The sequence below is a fragment of the Stegodyphus dumicola genome, chromosome 7 (assembly GCF_044657685.1).
Source record: "Stegodyphus dumicola isolate Sdum_Otavi_A_Nest chromosome 7, ASM4465768v1".
Classification (NCBI taxonomy): domain Eukaryota; kingdom Metazoa; phylum Arthropoda; class Arachnida; order Araneae; family Eresidae; genus Stegodyphus; species Stegodyphus dumicola.
This window is the reverse complement of record NC_140774.1, coordinates 204002353-204029370: the sequence shown is the minus strand read 5'-3', so window position 1 is coordinate 204029370 and position 27018 is coordinate 204002353. Positions and strand designations below refer to the sequence as shown.

General features: G+C 32.5%; 1 long non-coding RNA gene across 2 annotated transcripts in view; it reads left to right on the top strand.

Annotated features, from left to right (window-relative positions):
* LOC118201702 (uncharacterized) overlaps nt 1-26137 on the top strand; it is a 55872-nt gene extending 29735 nt beyond the window's left edge. Inside the window, exons 3-4 of one of the 2 annotated variants that reach the window (XR_015041926.1) lie at nt 9198-9301; nt 26028-26137. This is a non-coding gene — a long non-coding RNA (uncharacterized LOC118201702). The remainder of the gene's footprint in view (nt 1-9197; nt 9302-26027) is intronic. The other variant, XR_015041927.1, reaches the window with a different exon arrangement.
* Nucleotides 26138-27018: the final 881 nt, after the last annotated feature.

Here is a 27018-nt window from a genome sequence, read left to right as displayed (position 1 = left end):
AGTTTCGTTTGGTTCTGTGTTCGTTACAGGTATTTCCTTCGTAATTGTTCGCATTTCTGTAACTATACAAGACTTTTGTCTGTAAACTTCGAGGTTTTTTTTACAGTGTACTTCTGATATTTACTTATCATTTCTTTCTTTGACCACTTTCTCTCCTCCAGAGGGAAAAAGGGGGGGAGGAAAGGAATATAAAGATTAAAATTGGCAGAAATGTTAACTTTCTCTTTTCAAATATTTGCAGATGGGAAGAAATCCGCGAAGCTGCCCGATTTTTGCAGTCACTTTCAGAAAGCTTGAAATGCCGGAGGCTGTAATGGGGCAGCGTGAAAGCCCATTTCAGGCTTTCCAGATTCAGGCTTCCGGTAGGTCGCAACAAATATGGTGCCATATCAAGCGTTTTTTCCCCTTCCGCATGTGCTCAAGATGACATCAACAATCGTATCATGTCAGGCTTTCAGTTTTTAACATTTCAATATAGTTAAGGGGAGGGTATTTAAGGTGCATAGAGAACACCTATTTCAGCTAGAAAGGAAGACATGTTCTTTGTTTGAATACCATACAGTCACTTTGATAGATTAGTCATAAAAATTCCATTCCTCTATACAGGGCCGTTCCTTGCGTACTTTCCTGAGTTTGCAGCCCCTAAATTTAAGGGAAAAAAAAGTGTTTAATGATTGATAAAATTTTTATTTCATAATCACTAAGTACTTACATATGACAAATTGTGTAAAACGCACTTGCATATGACAAGTACTAATAATGAATTTAATGAATTTAAAATATTTAGGTGTAGTAATCCGAGAGTCCAGCCGTCCCTGATTTTGGCCTTCCGCGTACTTTTACGCGTTGCACCCCCCCCCGCTAGAAATGGCACTGCCTCTATGTGTAGTTTAACATCCTTTTTTTGTTTAAATGAAAGTTTGCATTTTTAAAATTCTCAAAAATAATAAATCTATTTCATTAAAAGCTTTTATAGTAGTACGACTCACGATTTTCATGATTCTTTAGAACAAGGCTTCTTAAACTTTTTTCAGTCGCGACCCCCTTTTATCACTGAGATTTTTTCGCGACCCTCAGGACCCCATAACATTTAAAAAAAAATTTGTGGGACCCCATAAGTATTGCGCAAATCCGACACACGCGTGAGTGAAACTGTCATTTTTTTTCACTTGTTACTGTAATATAGTACTGCATTTTTAAGTCATTAATTTTAAGACATTAAACAATGTGAAAATTTTAAATAAGTAACAGACGAAATAACAGCGTCACGTGCAAAACAAGGAAAATGAACGTTTATATTACGAAAAGAATCCGTCAACACGTTTCCCCCCCCCCTTTTTTTTTTTTTTTTTGTCTGTATTACCTTTATTTATTTTCAGATATATTGTGTAAAAATATTTGGTAATAGTAAAATTATTATAATAAGTTAAAGAAATATCAAAACTGCTAAAATTTTTGGCGATCCACATTTTAAGAAAACCTGCTTTAGGACATTATGATTTTAATACAGATTTAATGTTAACTAAATCCTTAAAAATTTTCATTTTTCTGTTTTTATGTGATTTTTGGATTTGATATTTCAGTTTTCAAGATTTTGAAGTCTGCTTTAAGAAAATAGTAATACTACATCATACTCAAATTTTAAAAGCATCTTGCCTATTGTATTAGGTATATAATCAAAAATGTCATTAATGTTTTATTTAAGTAATGTCTAAAGTTTAACTGGTGAAGAATCATTGTGACATCCCTTCATATAGGCACGTGATCTATCGCGCTTTCGGATTTTGCGTCGACCCTGAAAAGGCCGATATGGGAATCGTTTTTTCCTATCCTAGAGAGGCTGAAATGACACGATTTCTAAAAATGCCTCAACTGTGAAACCCTGAAATAGAACATAACCATGGGACACCCCCGTTTTAAAGTTTAATATGGTGTATCATATTAAACATTATATTATCATTTAATATGGTGTATCAGTAGAGATGGCTCAGGTGAAAGGGCGAAACATTTTAGATGAATATGCATTTAGACTATCAAGGGAACGTTAGGTGTTTTCTGTATATTTAAAAAGCGAAAATGTGTAATACAATTCTACAAAACTATAGAATGTTTTTAATTAGATATATCATGCATTAGATGCACTTTTATTGAAATCGATCAGATTAAAAGAGTTAAAAATTAATGTTTTTTATTTCCGCTTCTATTGCTTTTCAGTAGTTTAGTTTGTTAGTCAATAATGGGTAGATTAAATATGAAAAAAATAATATGTTACGTTCTTCCGAATGGCAACTCACTTGAATGAAAAAAGAAACAACGCAAAATCATGTTTCGAAACTAACAGCCCCTTTCTTAGCTATCATAAACTGGAACCAAACTCTAGATAGACCGACAGCGAATGATCGCTAAGTCTTAAAGTTAACTGCAGAGCCTTGAAAAAGTTTTAAAATAAATCCTTTTATTGAATCAGAACTGGCAATGTAAATACACCATTCTTGCTTACAATTCAGCCAGCCACTTGTGGCGAGATAACCTTAAAATAACACTAAAATGTAAAATTAAATAAAGCGGGAGCTTAAAAAACCTTAACAAATCCTCTAGTGCGACTCTAATATCTGAATTCTTTCATTTTTATCAGTTTAAACTTATTTTAAAGTTTCGCTGCTAATTTAGCTCCCCTTCTAGCCTTACACCTGAGGCAAGTGCCTCACTTGCGTCTCTTTTGTCCCGGCTCTAGATAAAAATAACATGCTTGCGTATTTTCAACAGCAGGTATTGTTTCAATCATTCTTAATGCCGTTAATGCGTTTTTGTTCACTTTTCATCTCGGTCGTGCTCGGGCGAAAAACACCACTTTGCAAATTTAACCTCATAATGAGAGCGATCTTATCTAAATTATGACCAGACGTGAACGACCCTTTTTTTTTTCTCTATCGCCACACTCCACCCGACCACTGGAACTTTCAGTTTCAGGTGAAAATGATTCAACCCGCTCTTGAGTCTTCTTAGAAAAAGCGTTCGATGACCCGAACGTCGAATTCGTTTCCGAATTTCCTTCTTCCTGCAGACAAAGAAAGTCCAGGTGTCAGGGGTTAGTAGGCCCACGGTCTGATCTACTCTCCTTGCCTCCATATTGCTATTCGGCTTTTTTTTTAATCGGTTCGAATGGCAGCACTCACTTTCGCCCAGATAAGCAGTTATGGGTGCACCTGAGTAGAAAGAAGCCCTGAAGACAAACGAAAGCAACTTTCGATACGATGGCCATAGGCATCTGATCTAACCTTTGGAACCACTGTATGATGGATGGATTAGGAATTGAATTAACTGCATAGTAGATATAATCTAGGGATGTTATTAATTCGCAGAAACTCTTGTGACTCGAGTTTCCTACATATTGACATTATTAGCCGCTTTCTTGTGTTTTGTGACGATGTGCATATAATTAACCACTGGCCTCGTTTCCACTGACGAAGATCTTGCAGATGGATTTAGATGATACAGAAGGATTTCTAGACAGTTCTGCGAAGAAAAGGATTATTTAATTGTGTCAAATTAAACTGCTGTCGTCCTCTCTTTCGAAGGGATGGATATCTTCATTGAAACTTTTCCGGAAAAATCATAAAGGGAAACCCCAAAAGCAAAGCCAACGCTGTTCAACAGCCAGGTCTGAGGGTTTAAAGGTCATTGACGTCTTATCGTGATTTATATGAGAACATTTATAACAAATCTGATGTGTAGACCACATGACTTCCTTGCACGGAATATTAAACTATACGCATTTTTTCTTGCATTTCATTTAAACGTATTGGATTGAATTAAATCTACTTCGTCGATAGCGCATAAACCACAATAGAATGAATGCAATCTTTAAGATTCACTATATTTGTTTACCACAGCCACACTTTGGCGCTAGCTTCACTTAATAGCGTTCCACTTCGTTCATATTATAAATCAGAATGCATATAAATCTGTATTATTTGAAGAATTATCTAATCGTTGCCACATGTTCTATTCAGATACTGTAATAAATCTAAAACGATGTATAAAAAAATTAAGCAAACAAAACAAAAAAGAAACAGTTATTCACAGACTATTCAGTATTTCTCATTCAATTAATTCAGTTCTCACTTTCCGACAAGGCAAAAATACATAAAAACTCAAAATATCTATATTGAAAATTACGAAGTAAATCTGAAACACTTATTTCCTCGAATAAATTCCAGAATGGATTAAACATGATTCAATTCGCAATAATAAAAGAAGGCATTATCCTTGTTGTTGCGAAACTTAGTTTCTCTAGATTGAAAATAAATCCGCTATTTTGCCAAGTTTGAAATGCAAACAAACATGTCCGCCATTTCAAAATTCATTAGGCTTAGCTGCACTTTTAAATTGTTGATAATTCCACAATAATTTCATGCAGATTTACTAAAGGCATAAAAACCTTAACCGGAAGATAAGAACAACATAAGTGGATAATTTTTAAAGCAAAAAATGCACAACTTGCAAACACATAAGAATAAAGAAACTGAGCTCACTGACACGAGTAATAGAGTGAATATTGTAATGTATTTTGCAGTAATTTACAAAACAGACAATCTTCTTAGTAGAACATAAATTTTATTTCTAGTCACGGTGATAGACAAATTTAATACAATTCTTAAGTGGCAAAATTTTTATACTACTTCTAGCTGGCAAAATCTTCAGAATTCTAATCCTTTTAAAACAATATCTCACGTTACTGAGTAACGGTTTAATACAAATATGGCGTTGCCACTTCAACAATAATTATTAGTCCAAAGGGACTTGAGTCCCGAAGGACTATTACTTTCGTTTTGGCATTTTGCGTCGGACGGATAAATGTCGGTTCACTTTTCAAACTGTTGCCATAAAATTTTAGAGTCCTGCATTATATTTGAAGAAATTAAATAATGAAAATCTGCGTAAATGTATGTATATTTCTCACATTGTCATAAAATAACGGTACACAGAGTCATCGAATTTTGAATAACGTAATCCTCCAACGAATATGAGCATGTGGAAGACCAAATTTGAAATTTGTTTTATGATCGATTTCCTATTTTTTAAAACTTTGACGAATTTTTGATTAACAAACTCAAGGATTTCAAAGCGAGCAATGGCAACGTTGTGCAGAAAAAACATTTTTATGTCCAGCGCGTGAGTCTCTGTATCGGAAATTCTAAAGATATGCTCGTTTTAAAACTATTTTGCGATATTGCTGTTGCACTGGATCTTATGGTTTAAGTGCGAGGAACATGATATTAAATAAAGAAAGGTAACACACAAAATGTTAAAAATTTTTTTTAGCGTAATTTAAAACGTAATTTAAAATCTGAAACATTTCAGATTTTTTTTTTATTATTTATTTATTAAATAACAAGAAATTACAATATATGTATGCATATATTTATATACTTTTGGTGCGGCCGATTGTAACCAAAATACGAGGTGCACATCTGCATGTTATAGCAGTTCGATATACAAAATTTCAACATTCTGAGGTTATCTTCAGAATCTTCAGAATTCTAATCCTTTTAAAACAATATCTCACGTTACTGAGTAACGATTTAATACAAATATGGCGTTGCCACTTCAACAATAATTATATTTATTTATTAAATAACAAGATATTGCAATATATATATGCATATATTTATATACTTTTGGTGCGGCCGATTGCAACCAAAATACGAGGTGCACATCTGCATGTTATAGCAGTCCTATATACAAAATTTAAACATTCTGAGGTTACTCGTTTTTGAGTTATGCGAGATACATGTTGCCCCACTTTATTTTTTGAATTCGCTACATTATTTCTTAAAAAACAATATATGCCGATAACAGTGGGTGGCAGCGTCCTTTCCATACGTTGCCATATGTATATGTATATATATTCCTCCTGTTATTTCTTTGGTAGCAACATCTTTTATTTGAAAAGTAATACGGACAACATAGTAAGGATTGGGACTAATAGCACCCGTGGTGCTTAGAAAATTAAATGGATTTGAAAGTTGTTGAATGATCTGTTTTCATCAAGTTCAGTAATATAGTACACTGGTTGTCATAAATTAAGGAAAAATCACAAAAATCACGATTACTGAAAAAGTTACATGTAGAATTTTATGAAACTTACCCACAATATACAACACATAGTAAGGTATCAAATAACATAAAAAGAAATTACCAGACAATTATGGTAGTATAGAAATTAGCACATGTATAAAATGAACAAATCGAAGATGTCAGTTTGTTATAGTAAAAGTACCTTCAATATGGAATATAATCGCCTATAGAAGCAATACAGCACATTCAGCGATGCGTGATGCTTTCAATTATGCGGTCTATCAGTTTCATAGGAAGCGAGAGTCATCGTTTTTGCAAAGCAGTTGCAAGAGCGGCAAGGGTCTAAGGTGTCGGATTGAGAGCAGCTAGACGTCTCCCTAAAGCATCCCAAACGTGCTCGATAGGATTCAAGTCCGGGGATCGAGCTGGCCACTCCATGCGCATACTTGTTTCCTTTTGAAGGTAATCATATACGATGCGAGCCCTGTGTGGTCTTGCATTGTCGTCCTGTAACAGGAAAGCATCACCTACTGCCCCGGCATATGGGCGCACATAAGCATCAAGGATGTCATCTCTATAAACATGAGCATTCACGGTTTCCCTTAGAAAAACATGTAGGTCTGTGCGTCCACCCAAAGAGATGCCACTCCAAACATAGACACTGCCTCTTCCGTATGCATCTCTTTCACGGATGTTTGACGGATGATAACGGGTTCCATGTTCTCTCCACATCAAATAATGCCTACTATCGTATTCTAGACTAAACCTGGACTCATCCGTAAAGAGAATAGCCCTCAATTACTCAGGCGTCCAGTGGACATGTTGTCGTGCCCACTGCCAACGGTCCCTCCTATGGCGTGACTTGAGCAGCACGCAAATGATTGTTCGCCTCGCATACAGACCACCTTCGTGAAGCTTTCTACGCACAGTTGACGTTGACACCAACCTTCCGGTGACTGAAGCAAGGGAAGAAGAAGAATCGGAGTAGTGGTTCTATTCCTGAGTGCACATAATGTCAAATATCGTTGATCGGCGCTCGTCGTAGCAGTTAACCGTCCTTGGCTGAACCTCTTTTTAGATGCCGAATCTGTGATTTGAAATTGCCTCCAAAGTCTATGAACCACAGAAGGACTCCCATTTAGCCATCTGGCCACTTCTGTTGGACTTTGTCTTGCCTCTAGTCTCCCAATGGCTTTTTGTCGTAGTTCTGCAGGCAAATGATGCCTGGAGATCATTGTTACGAATCGGCTATCTTAGATTTCTGATGTCACTATCACAGTGAAATATGTGAGCTTGCTCTCAAACATGGACTTTTATGATCCTCGCAGATGACGTATTCCGAGTGCAGCGCCACTAATTTGCATATTGGAGTTTTACTCAGCTACTCTTACTTGGTAACATATTCAAATTTTACACCGTTTGGCTTATTTTCGAGGGAGTTATCGCTATTTTTGTGATTTTTCCTTATTTTATGATAACCAGTGTATTTCAGGTTCGGCATTGTTGTGACATTTGTTTGCATGCTGTTGATGAAGAAAAGCAATTTAACTCTTTGGAAATTCTTTTTGAAAAGTCTGAAACAGTTATGCATTATCTTTTGGAAGAAAGTCCCGGTAATTCGAATATGGCAAAATACGCGAGGATTGTGTCGGTAGATAAATGGATGGCTTCGTGAAGTACTCACTAAAGGAGACTGACTACACGAGGACTATCTTCCAAAGCGGCTTTTCTAAGGGAAAGGTTCGTATTCACGTTACAAATGATGAGGAAAGTTAAGAAATAGCAGGAAAATCAACAAATAAGCAGCCCGTTTGCCTGAGATCGAACCTGGGTGGGTCGAACTCCCAGCAGCCAATCATAACTACTCGGCCTGTAGTAGGGAAAAAAAGCCCCGTCTTGGCAAACTTGAAAGTTGCTGCAAATCACATACTATAAATTCTTCCAGTTATCTTGCAGTTTATCTCAATACATTATTTATCGATATAAAGTAATGAACGTAAATCATGGTTTTTATGGAGGACATTCGGTCCGTTGCCATTCGGCAAAGTGTAACATATATTATCTTTCACTTTGAATGAAAATACTTGTCTATTTAAAGATCATTGTATTGCCATTCCCTAAAACAGGGTTTCTTAAACTGTGGGTCGCTGGACCTGCAGGAGGGGGTCGCCAAAAATTTTAGCAGTTTTAATATTTCTTTAAGTTATACTTTCTTATAATAATTTTACAATTACCAAATATTTTTACACAGTGCATCTTAAAATAGATAAAGATAAGATAATACAGACAAAGAAAAAAACGAAAACGTTTCGACGCGTTCTTTTTATATTATAAACGTTCATTTCCCTTGCTTTGCACGTGACGCTGTCATTTCGTCTGTTATTTATTTAAAATTTTCACATTGTTTTATATCTTAAAATTAGAAATTAAAGTTAATGACCTAAAACTGCAATAGTACATTACAGTACAAGTGAAAAAAAATTGACGAGTTTCACTTACGCTTGTGTCGGGTTTGCGTAACGCTTATGGGGTTCCACAAAATTTTCCTAAATATTATGGGGTCCTGGGGTTGCGAAAAATATCTCAGTTGATAAAAAGAAGTCGTGACTGAAAACAGTTTTAAGAAGCCCTGCTGTAAAATATAAAAATGCCTTTTTCACCCTCCAACGACAACGTGTTGCCATTTGGCAGAGCGTAAGATACTTAACTTTCAAATTGAATCTGTCTGTTATCGAGTAACGCAAGAAGCGATTTCAAAGCAATAAACGCAGTTTTGAAGAATGGTTTTTCTAAGTTTTAATTCAGTTGATTTAAATAAAAATGCACTTAAATCATGAGATGTCTATTAGAAATATTAAATAGTTTTATGAAAATTACTCCTTCAAACCATCAAGTACTTTTATTACTCAAGATAATATATTTCTTTTATAGAGAGGTTGTTTGCACATTTAAAACAATTTTGAAGTAGTTTAGTTAATATCGAATATGTGAAAAATACATTTTTTAGTGTTCGATCTGTTAGAACAAAGAAATGGAATTTTTTCTGTAAATATCATACGTAATTTTTTTTTCTTACTAGTAACATTATTTTAACATTTTTTCCCTCTTCTTGTCAGAACTGCTATTCCTTCTAATTGCCTTGGGAAACATCTAGTAATCCTGAATGGGAACGGGAAGCTACGTTCGTGCGTGCGTGGAACAGACAACGCAAGTAAGAAGGGTAACTTTACTCCTTTATTTTTCACAGCATACAAGAGCTCCCGCACTTCGGGATACAGAGACCAAAACTTTTAGTCTAAAACGTAGAAAATAAGAAATATACGCTTAATAACTAGCTTAACTCAAGGCTTAATTTCTAAAAGTAGAAGTGCCGGAGCTCTATGAAAGACCATCACGAAAGAATAACAAGAGTAAATAAATAAACAAAATTACTATTAAAATCATTAATAATTTAAAAATTAAATAGTTAATGAGTATCAAATTAATAATTATTTAATTTATATTGATAATTAATATTTATTAATTATTATTTAACTTGTAATTATTGTTTTTAATTCGCAATTTATTAAAATAATTAAAGATTAAAGTAATTAAATAAAATGTAAAGAGATAAATTAAAATTTAATAAGCGATTTTTTATATAATTTAATAAGCGATTTTTTATATAATTTTATTGCTAAAAATAAAATTTTCTAGATCAGATTTCTACTAAAATAATTGTTCCATTACATAAAAAAATGCCGAAGCTTTCTTATTTAGGGCGCTCCAGTTAGAATTAGAATATATCCCAAAATCTAAGAAGTACCGGAGCCGTAATCTGGTGGGCTCCGGCGCAATTTAAGCTCTGGCTTAATAAGAATTAAACTTAAATTCTGCACAGAGACTATTAACGGGAAGATTGGCTTTTTGACACTACGTATGTAGTAAGCGAAATGCAAATGCTACAGTACGTGTCGTATATCAACGTAACTAAGTTCTTAAAGGCAGACAGAAACTGACTGAAAAGCACGCGCGCGGCAGGGCAGCAAGAATTCTTCCTCTTGGCTAGAAGCCACTTCTTAAATGCCTACACAGTTTGGAAACTCATTAGCATAAACAATTTCTACTCGTGCTTATTCTGACCGGAAATGGAAAATAAAAGAGGATAGCAAAGTTTAAAATAAAATAAACGTTAGTAAAACTTAAAATCCTTATATTCTTATTTTTAATTTCTCATAAATCCCTCATTGAAACTTTTCTTTATATCGACGGAAACAAGTCTGTGCACTTTTTTCTCTTCGTTTTCGATACAAATAGACCCTTTTTTTTTTTTTTTTTTTTTTTTTTGTTGTTGTTGATTTAGATAAACACATGCTTCAGCGAGGGTCGAAATGTATTTCCATTTAACTCCTGATAGTTTTCATACAAGTGTTTTGCAAATTGTTTTGTGTGAAGCGACATATTCCTCTGCAAAATTAGTGAATGCTGTTTAGCTTTTTTAATTTGTAAATCTTGCTTGATTATTTTATTTATTGTGCCAGAGATGTATTTAAAGAATTTGCTATTGATTCCTTTGTCGGCGAATTTTCTTTGGTTACCAACGGTTTATCTTTAGAAATATTACGAACAGTACATACTTTTTCCGAGTATTTGTTTGTCATCTTCTTTGCATGTAGAAGTAATGCTTCGCTTCACAGTTTTCCTTTTTCCTTCCATCCCATGTTCTATGGAAGATTACGTTATTTAAATTTTGATGGTAGTTATTCAAATTTTGATGGCTCTAGGTAGCGTTGTTTTAGGACAATGCGAGAACCATACATACATTGATGCAGACTCTTCATTATTTAATTTCTTCAAATATAATACAGAGCGATAATATTTGGCGTCAGCAGTTTGAAAAGTGAAACTGACATTCAGAGTGATTCGAGGCAAAATCGCAAAACGAAAACAATAGTCCCTCAGAGACAAAGCCCTTTGAACTAATAATATTACCCTCGTATTTTTCGTTCACATTCCACAAGCGAAAATAATCTGGTGCTGCCATCTATAATCTTAATTTCGAATTAAAAATCTTCCGAAAATTTTTATTATTTAGTAACTCCATTTATTTAAATGCAGTTAATTACATATCGTCGATAATTCACTTTCAAAATATAAAATTGAATATTCGGAAAGTTCTAGCTCTACAAATAGTGAATATTGTATTGTAAAATATAAAATTACGAATTTTAACGAAGATGTTTTCTCATTATTTCGAAAGGAACTTAACGATATTAAGGTTGTGATGGACGGGAATATAATTTTGTAGAATATAATCACTTTATATCTTTGTTTATAATAAATCGTGATGTTATTCTTAAATTATTATTTTATAGAACTCTTTAAAAATTTTTTTCTAATAAATGTAAAATTTCATTGGTGTCGGATATTATCCAAAAACTTTAAAATGGAACTATTTAGAGCGTGGAAGATATAATCTGACCTTACGTTATGTACCCCACTTTGAAGACCACTGTCATAGAGGAGTAATTGTTTGGATTTTTTTTTCTCAAGTATATGATAGCTGCTTCAAAGTTAAACTGTTTCATAAAAGTTTTATAAAATAATTTATCAATGCTTTGATGAAAAAGCAGTGAAATTATATTTGCTTCCAAAAACCCTAAAAGAATTGTCTGGTATCTCTAAACAACAGAGCAGAAAGTAGTTATTTGTTTTGTCTTACTTCCATCTGGTATGCAATCTAAGATTATTGAACAAAATTTAAACATTTCGAATAGACGTCACAAATATGTTCCCCTAATTTGCATAGCTTAAAGAATTAAGCATTTCATTTTGGCTATATTTGCTGATATAATGAATACTGTCTTTTTGTTGTAGAAATATAGCTACCTGTATTTCCATGACTGGATCAAACTAAATCCATGATCGGATCATAATAAAATAACAAAAGTATGTTTTAATAAAGAATAATTAGCTAAAAATTTAGTTAATTTAAGAATAAATAAGTTTTTTAACATCAGAAATTTTATTTTTCTACATTTAAAACTGAAGGAAACTAAAAATTATGTCTTTACACTATTCAATTCAAGATTCACAAGTCTTTCTTGTAACATGCTCAAACATAAATAAATCTTTATTAATTTATTCGGAAATTAATGTTTCATTGCTGACATCAATAGGTAAAGAAAGTCAGTAATATTTTTAATACAAATTATAAAATGATAAAGTGCAAGATGCAGTTAATTACAGAATTTCAAAAGTATTCTGAGTTTTAAATTCATCTGTGTAAATAAAGCATATGTATTTGATGTTTTTTCTGTCATCACTCTTAAACAGATTTTGCAAATCGTTTTCCTTTAAATATTTTTATCGATTTCTGACAAATTCTGTAAGAAACTAAAATTATCATTATATGTTTTCAGTAGCAAAAAAATAAATTACTTAATAATGCCCGTATAGCATCTAAATTGTGTTATTTCTCTTGATTGTGAGATTTCTCTTGATATTCATACTGAAATTTCAGGAAATGTTAATCATTTCTTTGATACGGAATGAAAATTCTCTAAGAATTGAATACTGACATTTCCTCCCCCCCTCCCGAAAAAAAAAAGAATTTTACTACTTCAATTGATCTCATAAAAATTGTGGACCAATGTTTCTTTTCCATTTTTATATAATGTCATGTGTGAGATTTAACACTAGTTTGGTTTTTCATATCTTTATTTTAATTCATTCAATTTTAAGAAATGTTTCAAGTGTTCTGAGGTTTTGTTCTTTCCTCGCTGAGTTTCTTTGTAGCATAATTGGAAAGCACGTCTGACTAGCAGTTGGAAGGTCCGGATTGAGTCCCAGTAAGGATTTTGCACATGTGTCCTCTATGATAAGCCATATAATTCTACAGTATATCGATTTAATCTTTTCCCTCTGTAATGTTTTCATCTCTAGTCTCGTCATTGCATTTTATTGGAAGAGATATCAGGACTTCTATTTCTTTTAATCTGCTTGACAAACATGACGTGTCCTGATTCGACAGTGAGTTTGACTAAAAACTATGTCCTGTGGAGTATAATAAGGATGACAAGATAAGAAGGGTTTAAATTTATTTTCTACGATATCACAGGCGCTCCCGCACTTTGGGATACAAAGACCAACCACTTGTGGTCTGAACGTAAAAATATAAAAACCACTGACTAAAATTTAAATAAAAGCTAACTTTGAATACTTTACACAAAGCTTTCAGATTTTTTTTTTTTTTTTTTTTTAAATATTTTTATTCAGAAATTGAAAAATAATCATTGTAAAATGTAGTGATGGTACTAAAGGTTTTCAGTTTTTGTTCAGATGGTAAGCGTTAGTCAAAAGGTTGAGAACCACTGTTTTATAGTATAGATTGTTTGATACTTACATATAAACACAACCATTTTGCTGCAGTTTGGCGTTTACCAAGTAAAAATTACTTATTGGGAAGAAGCTTGCGAATTTTTCTAAAAAATTTCCAAACTGTTGATATTTATCGACAAACCTTATCAGTATATCAGGTTTAGTAATTTAATGTTTTTCTTTTGATGTACACAGCAAATTGCACAACCTCGTCATTCCCCATTGACTGTCTACCAAACGTATCTCATAGTCTCCCTTTAGTGATTTTGCAACAAAATACTGTGTTTGTGCAGAAATTCTATTGCAGTTTCTTTCATTACTGAAAAATTCTACAAGTGCATATTTCAAAATTGGGTTAAAGCAAACAATACGACAATTTGTCTATAAAAACCATTCGACTGCAACAGAAAGAAACATACGAAAATTGCGACATTGCTTGACTGAAAGATTCTTATGAGCATGCTTGCCCGAAAAATGGGTATAATCATTGTTGTTAGAGTTTGGCACATTCTAAAATTAGGTGGCCTCTACTAAGGTAGTTGCGATATTACGTTCATACCAGAAAATGTTTTTAATGATATAGTTTCAATGTTATTTACTAATTCTTTATCTTGAATCTTCCTGTCCTTCCTGACACTCTCATATATATATATATGCACTTGAATAAATAGTATAATGTTGGAAAAGAATGTCATAAAATAATATGTACATACATTATTATAATTGATTAATAAAGATTAATGATTAAAATAGAAGGAATTGGTGATTGATTTGAGTAGATGTTTGTATATGAATGCTAACAAAATATATATTTTTTCTTTAGAGCTATTCATTAGAACAATTCTACTTAATTGTATATAAATAGATATATAACATTTTCGACTTTCCTTTTATAAATTGATTTTGTCTGCATACTGCACTGATTCAGTCTGCACATCTGCTCATTTCACACTGAAGCATGATTTTTTAGGGTAAGTACTTTATTTTTAATTCAACTAAAGATCCAAGCTACAAACACCCTGAGATATCATCCAGGAACTGAACAACACAGCAGTTTGTATTGAAAAAATTCCTTAGACTTGCACCTTATTTTAACCATTTAACTAAGACTGGCCTTTTAAATTACTACGTATGTAGTATGCAAACTGCGAAAAACTACAATACATCCTTAGCTTTCGAGAGGAATAAAACCTCTGGCCTTAAAGGCAGACAGCAACTGATGGCAAGCTCGCGTGAAATACAGTGGCAAGGATGTTCACTTTCTCTCCATCTAACTCTGCTCTTGGCAAAAAGCCACAACTTAAATACTTAGGCGTTAGCAAGCACAATTTGCATAAACAAGTTATTTTATTATAATATTTATTCTGGCCGGAAGTAGAAAATGAGAGAGGACAGTACAGTTTTAAAATAAAATAAACGTTAGTAACACTAAGATCCTTACAAAGTACTATTATGTTTTTTCATTCGAACAGGTTCCTTTTCTAATAATATTCATAATTTATCATCAGTATTTGGCTGCTTTGTCGAGTTTATAAATCTACTATCACTGGCTCCAAATCATCTAACAGTCCTTCGGGATCTCAATAATTTACTATTTCTGAATGAATCTTATCAGTTGTAATAGTGTCATTAAATTCCATTGATGAGTATGATTCAAACATTGCATCTTATGACCAAGTTTGTAATTTAATTGCAACTCAAACTCTCAATCTCTATTTCGGCACTCTGCAAAAGTTATGATAAAATATTTACTGTTTATACAGATATTTCATTGCTGTTTAAAAGCATAAGGTTTACATGTATTTTTAATCCCCTTAATCCTTAGCATAAAAATAAAGGGAAGGAAAAAATATCACAATTGTGATCATAATAAAGCCAAGCAAGTCGGGAAACTTATAAAACCCACCCAATTGTTTCTTTAGTGGCAACGTTGTTTGCAGCTTTACATTTTAGATTTCGAAACAGGACACTTCTTGTTTCATTGACACATTTTTCATTTTTTTAAGTTGGTTTTTGTTGCCTGTCATTTAGTGGGAAGTACTTGGAATAAGTACAAAATATCTTATCTAGAAAAAGAATTTCAATGTTTCATATCAACATTAACATACTAGTGGAGTTAACACTGTTTAGTAGATTTTCTAATATGGTATCTATCATCACATTTTGGTCAGTTTATGAAAATGTAGCGTTTATATTATTGTTTGGGTTTGATTATAAGGTAAGCTTGCTCGAGACTTGATAGCATTTTGAAATTTTCTCTATACTTCTAGAGGTAGTACAGTACAAAGTCCGTAATCTGGACGTTCATTACCCGGAATGATCTATAATCCGGACGTCAAAGCCAGAAACCTTTTTTTTTTTTTTTTTTTTTTTTTTGTATGCTTTACGCGTGCGCGTTGGGAGGATGAGTCTCCAGATACGCTAAAAAAATGCTTGGCATAATTTATGGCCAGCTACCATATTTCATGGTGAGGACGATGAAGATGATAGCCACGATTTTGAAGGTGAAAACATCGCAAAATAAAGGTGAAATTTTTCAGTTATTGGATTTTGTAAAAATTGTAGAGAAACGGTAATAAATGAAGATGATATAACAGAAGGTTTTCATTGCGACGACAATGCCTCAATCATCAATCAATTAACAGAGGGCGAAATCTGTAATATAGTTCTAGATCCAGAAAATTCCACTTCCGATAGTGAAGAAAATGACGGAGAGGTTATTGAAAATGAAAAAAATTCGATTGAGAAGTTAGTCGGTATTCTCGACACAGCAATTACAGGACTTGAACAGTGGAACTTTGTGACTGAACAAGAAATTATGTCTGTTTATAGAATTAAAGAGAAAGTATTAGCACAAAAAACGAAGCAACTTAAACAACTTACATTGAAAGAAATGTTTAATAAAGTAATAAAAAATAGATATTAAGCTTTTGTTTTTAAAAATTTTGTTACCCTTTAGATCATAATTGCTCTTTATTTCATAAATTACGGTTTCCTATTTTTAATTTTATAATTTCTGCATGCCACCTTACCATATTTAAATTGATGATCTATAATCCGGAAAAAACCCTCGGAATCACCGAAGTTCCGACGAGTCCAGATTACAGACTTTGTACTGTAGTAGGGTTCTAAACTGACTTGGGTTTCTCGCTCATCATTTGGTTGCTGTGCTAGAAGAGCCAGTTTCATCAGGCCGAGTTTCGAATCCTGGATCATGAAGAGTTGTTTGATATGCCTTCTCCCTGAAGATGCAATGTAGATCAACCCCTTGCAGTGCATCCTAGGAGATATTTTGATGCTGAGCATCTAGTGATGTGCTAAGTAGGTCAAATGATCTCCTAGCCAATATTAAACTGGGAAGTGCCTCTTCTCTTAGACTTCATTTACATCTTTACCTTTTATAGCAGGGGTTCTCAACCGGTGGTATGCAAGAGGAAAAAGAATGGTACGCAAAGAAGCAAAGTATTTTTAACTATTAAATTCAAAAACTAAAACCCCAACATCGTGATTGAGTTTTTTCCTTTAAATTCTTAAACTAAGTGAAATAAGACCAGACATAAACATACATTGATTTCTCTTAAACAGGGCCAAATTTTGCACTAAATTTTAGAATTAAAATATTATAAATTAAATTTTGATAGTTAAAATGGTAACCAGTGTTAATATAATGCTGTTATGTGTGCATATTTAACTCAAATAATAAGTTGTGCAAATGCAAAATACTTAGCCCAAAGGGAAGCTCAGAAGGGCTATTAATTCTAACATGGGAATTTGCGTTGATTTACTTTTCAAACTGTTGCCACCTAATATTATCGCCATGTATTATATTTAAAGAAGAATAATGAAGAATCTGCATGAATGCATTGTGAAAAAACAACGGTACTTAGACCCATCAAATTTTGAATAATGTAGTCTTCCAAACGAACATGACCACTTATAAACCCGAATTTTGAATTTGATTTATTTTGTTATCTATTTCAAATTTTGTAAAACTTTAACAAACTTTTGATTAACAAATGGAACGATTTCAAGGCGAGCAGTGGCAACACTGTACGGAAAAAAACAATTTCTAATCTCCAGCGCGAGAGACTGTGTATCGAAATTCTGAAGGTATGCTGTTTTGGCAATTTTCAATATTTTGTGATATTTCTGTTGTATTTATTTTTATGTGTTTTAAGTACTAAGAACATGCTATTTAATAAATAAAGGTAATGCACCAAAAGTTTAAAAAATACCCTTTTGGGCGTAATATAAAATCTGAAGGCTTTCAATTTTTTTAAAAATATTTCTAGTCAGAAATTGAAAAATAATCGTTGTAAATGTAGTGGTGGTACTAAAGGCTTTCAATTTTTGTTTAGATGGTACGCGTTAGTCAAAAGGTTGAGAACCGCTGTTTTATAGTATAGATTGTTTGATACTTACATATAAACACAACCATTTTACTGCAGTTTGGCATTAACCAAGTAAAAATTACTTATTGGGAAGAAGCTTGCGATTTTTTTCTAAGAAATTCCCAAACTGTTGATATTTATCGACAAACCTTATCGGTATATCAGGTTTAGTAATTTAATGTTTTTCTTTTGATGTACACAGAAAATTGCACAACCTCGTCATTCCCCATTGGCTGTCTACCAAACGTATCTCATAGTCTCCCTTTAGTGATTTTGCAACAAAATACTGTGTTTCTGCAGAAATTCTACTGCAGTTTCTTCCATTACTGACAAATTCTACAAGTGCATATTTCAAAATTGGGTTAAGGCAAACAATACCACAATTTGTCTATAAAAACCATTGACTGCAGCAGAAAGAAACATACGAAAATTGCGACATTGCTTGACTGAAAGATTCTTATGAGCATGCTTGCCCGATAAATAGGTGTAACCATTGTTGTTAGAGTTTGGCACATTCTAAAATTAGGTGGCCTCTACTGGTTGTGATAATACGTTCATACCAGAAAATGGTTTTAATGCTATAGTTTCAATGTTATTTATTCTCTATGTTGAATCTTCCTGTCTTTCCTGATACTCTCATATATATATATATATTTATTTATTTAAGAATAAGCATGACAGATGTTTATCAAATAACAATGCAAGCATCGTCAGATAATGAATAGCAGTTCGAAATTCTTCCACTGAAATGAGGGTTGCACTTGAATAAATAGTATAATGTTGGAAACGAATGTCATAAAATAATATGTACACTGCAAAAAAAAAAAAAAAAAAAAAAAAAAAAAAAAAAAAAATGGGACAGTGCTATATCTCCCGTTCTACTGCGCCGATTGACAAAATTCAAACTGCGTTTTTCATGTCTCGAAAGCGCGATTTAGGATATATATTAGATTTATATATAGCACTATTCTAACATAGGTATTTTGACACAAAATCGGACTTTTTCTGAAATAACATACCAATTTTTTTACATATTTCGATTCTACGGCTCAAATTATGCCAGAATACCAAGTTTTGTAAAAATCGTACGAGTAGTTTTTAAAATATTAGCTCTCAAAATTTTAGCTCCTCAATGTTAATTGAATTCGGCAAATATTTATTAATATCTCTTTGTTTACTAAACTTTTTTATTTTTTCTCTCACATTTCGAAATTTAGGTTCATTCCAAATAAAATTTACCCATTTTTTGTGTTTTATTTTTAAAATTTCTATTTTTAAATAATTTTTATAAATTTTTCGAAAAAAATTTTGAATTATAACCTATAAAATTTTTACCATCATCATAAAGTAGGTGTATTTTTAAGCATATCTGCAAAAAATTAGACTTTTTTATTCAAAATTTTCTAAGATATACACGAATTTACATATTTTCGCGTTTTGAAATTTGGCATCTTTTTTTTGAGCGATAATAACGCCAAATGTGGTCTATGGATTTTTGTTACACTGAATTGCCACAGCTATTTTTAACCTTAAATTTCAAGTAAAATTTTACGGAGAATTAATTATATGAAATTTTTTCCCACAATAAGACGTAATAAATATTTATTAATACTATATGAAAATCTATTTTTTAAATTATAGATGATATTATTCAAATTTTTAACAATTTTTTTTAATTTCTCTCTTTTATCCTTTTTTAAAAAAAATAAGAGTACGTTTTTCTAAGAGTAAATTTTTACCTTCGGCGTTTTATCGTCTGCTACTTTACTTCGTTTAAATCGAATTGTCTAAAACTGAGAATTTTCGTTTAATGTTTATTTGAATTTAATGAAAATATTTTATGACATTAACTGCATAATTTATTTCTAAACAAACTGTGGCTTTTGAAGTGGCTGAAAGAGCGGCAGATACTATCATCCATATTTTTAAAGCATAGTATATTTTTATAGAAATATAAGATTTTGAATAATGATTTTTATAAAAGTCAAATTATGATATAAACATACAACCCTGTAGAGACTGAATTAATGGAAGTTCAATGGTTATGTAGAAATGATCTGCAGCTACTTAATGGCTGGATAAGTCAGCAGATTCTGTGGACAAGCAAGAATAATTATATAAACGACACCCAACATTCTGTATTTTTGTATTGAATGTCAATTTAATCTGTAAAAATGTATTTTTGTGCGTAGCTTATTTTCATTATATCCTTAAAGTTCTAATTTAGAATGTAATTGTCAAGAACTGAATCCTAATCATCAGTAATATAATAAGTAATTATTACGGTTATTAATAAATCCTTCTTATAAAGTAATTGCAAATATTTCAAAAAACTTTCTGTCTGAATGCAAATATTTTTCTATGCAAAATTTTTAATTTATATTAATCAAGATTGTACACGATATTATTCATTTGCACTTCAATTTTTACCGTCAGCTCTAGTAGAAGTTACAAATCAATTATATTTAATTAAGGATTAGATTGGATTATTTAATTATGGCAAAGCACACGAGGACTATCTGCCTAAAGGGAGGGATGCCTTCGTGGAGGACTTTCTAAGGTAAACTGGCTCGTATACACGTTACACATGGGGAAAACCACTAAAACGTCCATGCAGCCAGCCCGTTCGCGGGATTCGAACTTCCGACCGAACTACCAGTGCTCAGCGTCTTTACCGCTCGGCTGCTAGTAGGCTATTTAATTAAGGAATGACCATCTAAATTTAGAAACAGCGTACCGTAACAGCAATTCAATTATTGGCGCCGTATCTTTCATGTTACTCCTGATTGGCAAGCTACATGATTTTTAATGAGTATTCGGGTTTTGCTAGTAACTTCATTTGGAAATCGCGCTTAAACTAGGTTAGTTGGTTATTTGAACATAGAAAGAATGTGGGAGCTATTTGGTTAAGATGCTTTCATAGAGAACCTTTGTAAAGAGAACCTAGAAAACTACGAAAACCAACCATGCAAAACCCTGGGTTAGACTTTGCAACAAACAGTTAGTATTTAACAATCTTCAAATGCTAGGCAACTGGACCAATTAAATCTCCAATTTAATATTTTATTTGTAAATATTTAAAATATTGTTGTATACTTAGACATAAAAAGCAGAACTACCAAGCCGTAGTGCAAATGAATATTCATTTTCTTTTGCAATAATTGTATTCACTTAATATTCTTGGAATATGAACTAAAGATGGAACGTTCTCGGAAGATTAAAGAAGTGTTTAAATCCAGTGATATAAGGTTTGTCTTAGAAGCTCAGGATCAAAATGATTCTGCAATTACCCCATTAGTTGACTTGTAAATGGTTGTGAACTAAGCAGATGACTTTTAATCTTACGTTTTCAGTCAGACAACGTATTCCAAATGTTTTGTATTGCATGATAATGCATCTTTTCATTATGCAATAACCAGTCAGAGAACCGCTTGTGTTCCGAAAATAAGTATGTGTACTCAATCGTCCTGCATGTTTTTCAAATTTGTCTTCTTGTGATTTTTTTTCTTTCCCAAAAACTAAAGTTGCCTCTCAAAGGAAAGTTTTTTGATATTGAAGAGACAAAAGGAGTATGACATCTACTTTTAGAGACATATCAAAAACAGATCTCTACAAGCCTTCTCTTCCATTACATGTTGTGCAGTCAGACAAAATGTTGCATCAGCGTAAATTCTATAATCTATTTTTATTACACTCTGATTACTTTACTAACATACAGTGAATATATACTAAATCTTTTACATCAGCTTAAGTAATTCGGAATTTTTGACGGAATTGTTGTCGGAACTAGGACTTAGAAGATAGGTCATATTGAATATTTCGATAATCCAATAAATTGAAGGTCGAAGTTTCAATATTTTATTTTCGGAGGGAGGGGAATTTTTTTCAGTTTTGTTCCATTATCCTAAGTATATTTGCTTCGATTCTTTATTTTTTCTATAAAAGCGGAAATCTTACGCATGGTATACATATAACGCATAGCTTCAATTAAAATTTAATAATATACAGGGTGTTTATAATTAAAGTTCCACATTGAAACGGTCATGAAATAAAAACTACTGGATCAAATGTTATCAAAGCCGGTAATCGTGTAAAAGAAATCATAGGAATTTATTTTCCGCGAAAAAAGGGAAGTTCCAAACCTCACCACCAGGGGGAAAATGGCGCTGTATGCAATATTTTTAAACGAAATATGGGTCGGAATCTAACTTAACCTTTTGTTACACGGGTTTAATATGTTGCATACCCTTAAGAAATTTTGAAGTAAGAAAATTACCATTTAAAGGCGTTAAATTAGATAAACGTCGAGTGCGCCATCCGTGTAAGAGAGAAATTTGTCCGTGAAAACCACGAATTAGCGATTAGAAAATGTGAGATCGCAAATCACTCGCACAAGTGCGTACAATCTGGAAATCGTTTTCTTACAGATCGCTTATTTGTAATTTTTGAAGCCTGAATTCGGCCCTAAAACATGAAGATACTGATTCAAAACGCTTTTAATCGATTTGGGCCAAAAAAATCCCTCATGTTATCTATCTAGTTCTATTGCATTCTCCTACTGCATTTGATTGCATAGCAGTCATTCCACACCGTTTGGTGTGGAATGACAGCTAGTTTTATAACTGAACCATTTTTCTCTGAAGAACAGTCGACAGCTGGACTACTGTGATTGCAGCTCATTTAGAGTCAATGTTAAAATGTTTTGTGATACATGAACTGCAGTAACGTGGCATTTTAGATACTACGATTTTTATGCACGGCTGGGCCCCACCTCACGTGTGTCGCACAGTTACTTAGGCAACATTTCACGAATGAACGTCTTATACGCCAACACTTCCCCTCTTCCCACCAGACCTCAACCTCTGTGACTTTTAGCTATGGGGTTTTCTCAAAAGCACTGTTTATGGTGATAATCTAAACAATTTGGCAGAAATGAAAAATGTTTAAACACTGACATGTCTGTAACATTCCCCCCGATATGCTAAGAGCTGCTGTTGAGAATGCAGTAACAGGATTTAACTTGCTTTTGGAAAATGCTAGGAGCTACATTGAACATGCTTTGTAACACGTTTCGGAAAATATTAAACACATTTTAAACAGATGTTTTCGTGTCTTATTTCATTTAAGAATCTTGTATACAGCGTCACTTTCCCCCTGGTGATGAGTTTTTTTAACTTTTTTTTCCTCGCTGAAAATAAATTCTCATAACCTCCTTTACACGATTCCCAAGTTTGATAACATTTGGTACGGTAGTTTTCCTTTTATGGCCATTTCAAATTGGAACTTTAATTATAACCACTATGTAAATTAAACTTTAAAAATTTTACAGTTTGGTTCAAGTCCCAGCTTTAAAAATATATATATAAATATAATCTTTTGTATTAATCCTCTTAGAAAGAATGTTTTAAGAAGCTAATTTTTCTCTCGCGTTATAGATTGTATAAAAAAACATGATCTTTAATATGATTTAGATTGTTTCAGCCGATATAAAAATCGGGTTACTCGGTGGTACAGAATTAACCCTGCTGGACTGTTTTATTTCTTTGTCATTTAGCAAAAATCTTTTAATTAAAATATTCATCCTTTGGACTTCGCTTTTTTTTATTTATAGTTAAAATGACTAGAAAATGAAAAGCTGTCTTCAGCTGAAACGCAATTCATGTAATTGATATTTTAAAAAATTGACAAGAAAGCAAAATTTATGGAAGTCTAGCAATCGAAAAATCTTAATTTTCTTGTGTGTGCACTGAAAATAACTGTAGAAGGAAAGAAGAAAATTAGGGAGAAAAGTAAGCAAAAATTTGCAGGGAAATTTGGCTCTCAGACATACCAAGATGTTTAAAAAAGTTGGACTCTTTTGAAGATACTTTCAGGATACTTCAATGAATTTAGGTGTTCAAAGAAAAAACACTTGGACGTGTACACCAGCAAATACCATTAATTGAGCTTGTGGTTAACAGAAAAGACAATATGGTTTAGACTATATGGTTGTATAAATTTAAATTACGTTATAGAACATCATATCGTATCATAAATGGAGAATCCCATGATTTTCTCATTCGAATTATTTGAAGATTCAGGAGTTTATCCAGTGATGTATGTGGATGTGACCTAAAGATGTTTTTTTTTTTCCTCCTGATGAAACAGCGGCCGAGCGATAAAGTCACTGAACGCTGGTAGTTCTGTCCGAGGTCCGAATCCCGCGAACGGGTTGGCTGCTTGGGCATTTTCGTGGTTTCTGCAACGTGTATGCCAGCCAGTTCCCCTTAGAAAGTCCTCCACGAAGGCATCCCTCCCCTTGGGCAGATAGCCCTAGTGTGCTTTGTCATAATTAAATAAACCAAAACATCTTGATGAAACCAGTCTTTCCTTTCATCTCATACCTTCAAAATGTTTAGCCTCTAAAGACTGATAAAAGCTCTGACCAAATATTGATGAAATGGATTGAATTGAATTATTAAGTTACGTCAAAGCAGGGCTATCTGCCTAAAAGGAAGGATGCCTTTGTGAAGAACTTTCTAAGGGAAATCAGCTGGCATACACGGTACACATGAGAAAATCCACGAAAACACCCATGCAACCAGCCCGTTTACCGGGATTCGAACCCCGGAGTGAACTATCAGTGTTCAGCGACTTTACCGCTCGGCCGTTTGTGGGCCTTTATGAAATGGAAGGCGATAACTTTATTTAAAATGATTGTCAGAAATATCAAGATATTTCGAAAACTGGATATTTTTTAATATACTTGCGAAATGCCTAAAGAAAAAGAGCAAGAATAAAGTAGAATGCCTGAAGAAAAAGAGAAGAAAAAATACATTTTACGGTAAAATTTAGTATTTGTATTTGTATTTTTTTTTTTTTTTTTTTAATTTAAAACTTTTTAATCTTATGATATTTGATTTTTACGATTTCAAAAATAAAATATTTGACTAAAATATGAATAACATTTAAGAAGCCAAATGTAGGATAAAATTGTGTAAAGCAATGGGCACAATGATAAAACTGTTTAAAGCAGTGTATGCAAGTCATCCTAAGTTAAAATGTCGCAATCCTAAGTTAAATGTCTCTCTTATTTATATATATCTTTTCTGAACGGAACATTGAAAGGCGTGTTAACTGTGCTTTACTGTATTTTCTCTTTTAATATATGCAGTTTTCAAACGCATCGTAGTTTGGGTTACAAAGTATTCCTCCGAAAGAAACGCAATTCAAATAAATAAAATCAAATTCTGGAAAATTTATATTAATAAATATATTTAAAATGCTCAATTCGAAGGAATAAATAGAAAATTTTAAAACAATTATCTGAAGAGACAATGCAACACAAACAATTAAAATAAAAGTTAAGAATTTAAAAATTACCTAAAATAATAACTATGACAAAAAATATATATAAAGAAAACTATTTGAAAAAAAAATAAATGCTGCACCTTTATTTACCCAGTTCGAATAGGTAAGTAGAAATTTTTAAAATAGTTATTCAAAAAAAAAAAAAAAAAAACATGCAACTTAAACAATTAAAATGAAATTCGAAAAAGAAAAAATTACTTAAAATAATAAGTTATAATTAAAAATATAATATAAAGAATATTATTTGGAAAAAAGGAACGATGGTGACTTTTTTTCTGCTCACAGGAAAGGAAACTAGGTTGCCATATATTAAGAAGTTCGCCAAGTGAAGTATTCTTGGCGCAAACTGACAAAAAAGTGCCAACATAAATTTGTGAATTTCTCCCTAAATTTCGCTCCAAATTTTACAAAATTTCATATTTAGGCGTAATTTGAGTCGTAGAATCGAAATATGTAAAAAAATTGGTATGTTATTTCAGAAAAAGTCCGATTTTGTGTCAAAATACCTATGTTAGAATAGTGCTATATATAAAACTAATATATATCCTAAGTCGCGCTTTCGAGACATGAAGAACGCAATTTGAATTTTGTCAATCGGCCCAGTAGATCAGGAGATATAGGACTGTCCCATTTTTTTTTTTTTTTTTTGAGCAGTGTACATATATTATTATAATTGGTTAATAAAGATTAATGGTTAAAATAGAAGGAACTGGTGATTGATTTGAGTAGATGTTTGTATATGAATGCTAATAAAATATATATTTTTTTCTTTAGAGCTATTTATTAGAACAATTCTACTTAATTGGTATATAAATAGATATATAACATTTTCGACTTTGCTTTTAGGATTGATTTAGTCTGCATACCGCACTGATTCAGTCTGCACATCTGCTCATCTGCTCATTTCACGGTGAAGCATGATTTTTTTAGGGTAAGTACTTTATTTTTAATTCAACTAAAGATCCAAGCTACAAACACCCTGAACAATGTAGCAGTTTGTATTGAAAAAATTCTTTAGACTTATTTTAACGATTTAAATGCTACCATATTCAGAATTGAAAGATCTAAGGATATACAAGGAAATATAAACACTTATATGCAAAACATGTAACCAAACATGTATAACAAGGAGATATAGACACTTATATGCTAAACATGTAACCAAAAAACAAATCCTAAAATTGTCTCCCTAAGAGCAACAAATAAAATAATGCAGTACTGCAATCAAATGAATTTTTAAATATTTACGGAAATTTACAACGTCACTCCCTTGCCAAGGACTTGCATGTCTGAGCAATGAGATCACCATGATCAGAGTCAATTAACCCTTATTACTATCATTAAGAGTTCTACATTAGATTTATAAGTTCTTTAAATATATAGCAGTATGTCTTCATTTTCTGGATGATATAGATTTGCCCCTCCGAGGAGGTCTGCAGCTTGGGTGAGATCCCTTGATGGCACTTGGACGTTCCACTACAACATTTGGTCTCCGTTGGACTTGACATCACATCTTGTCTTCATCTTGGTTGCCATGTTAATCCTTTCCCTGATGAATTGACAAATTTCTAAACGTGCCTACAGATTCTCTAGATACTGATCAGGCAAAGGTGGGTGTGCCTGGTGAGCAAGTCGCATGGCAGACTAAGATCCTGGCCCAAAATGGTATGAAAATCCAGTGCATCCATTCCAATGCACTAGCAGGAATAATGGCATATATGCTAAACTAACAATAATTCACATTATTTTGCAAGCTTTAACAATAGCTTTGTAAGCTTTATTATTTTAACTATTTATAAGAGCTAGCAAGTCTGCCCTAGAAACAGGAAATAAAATT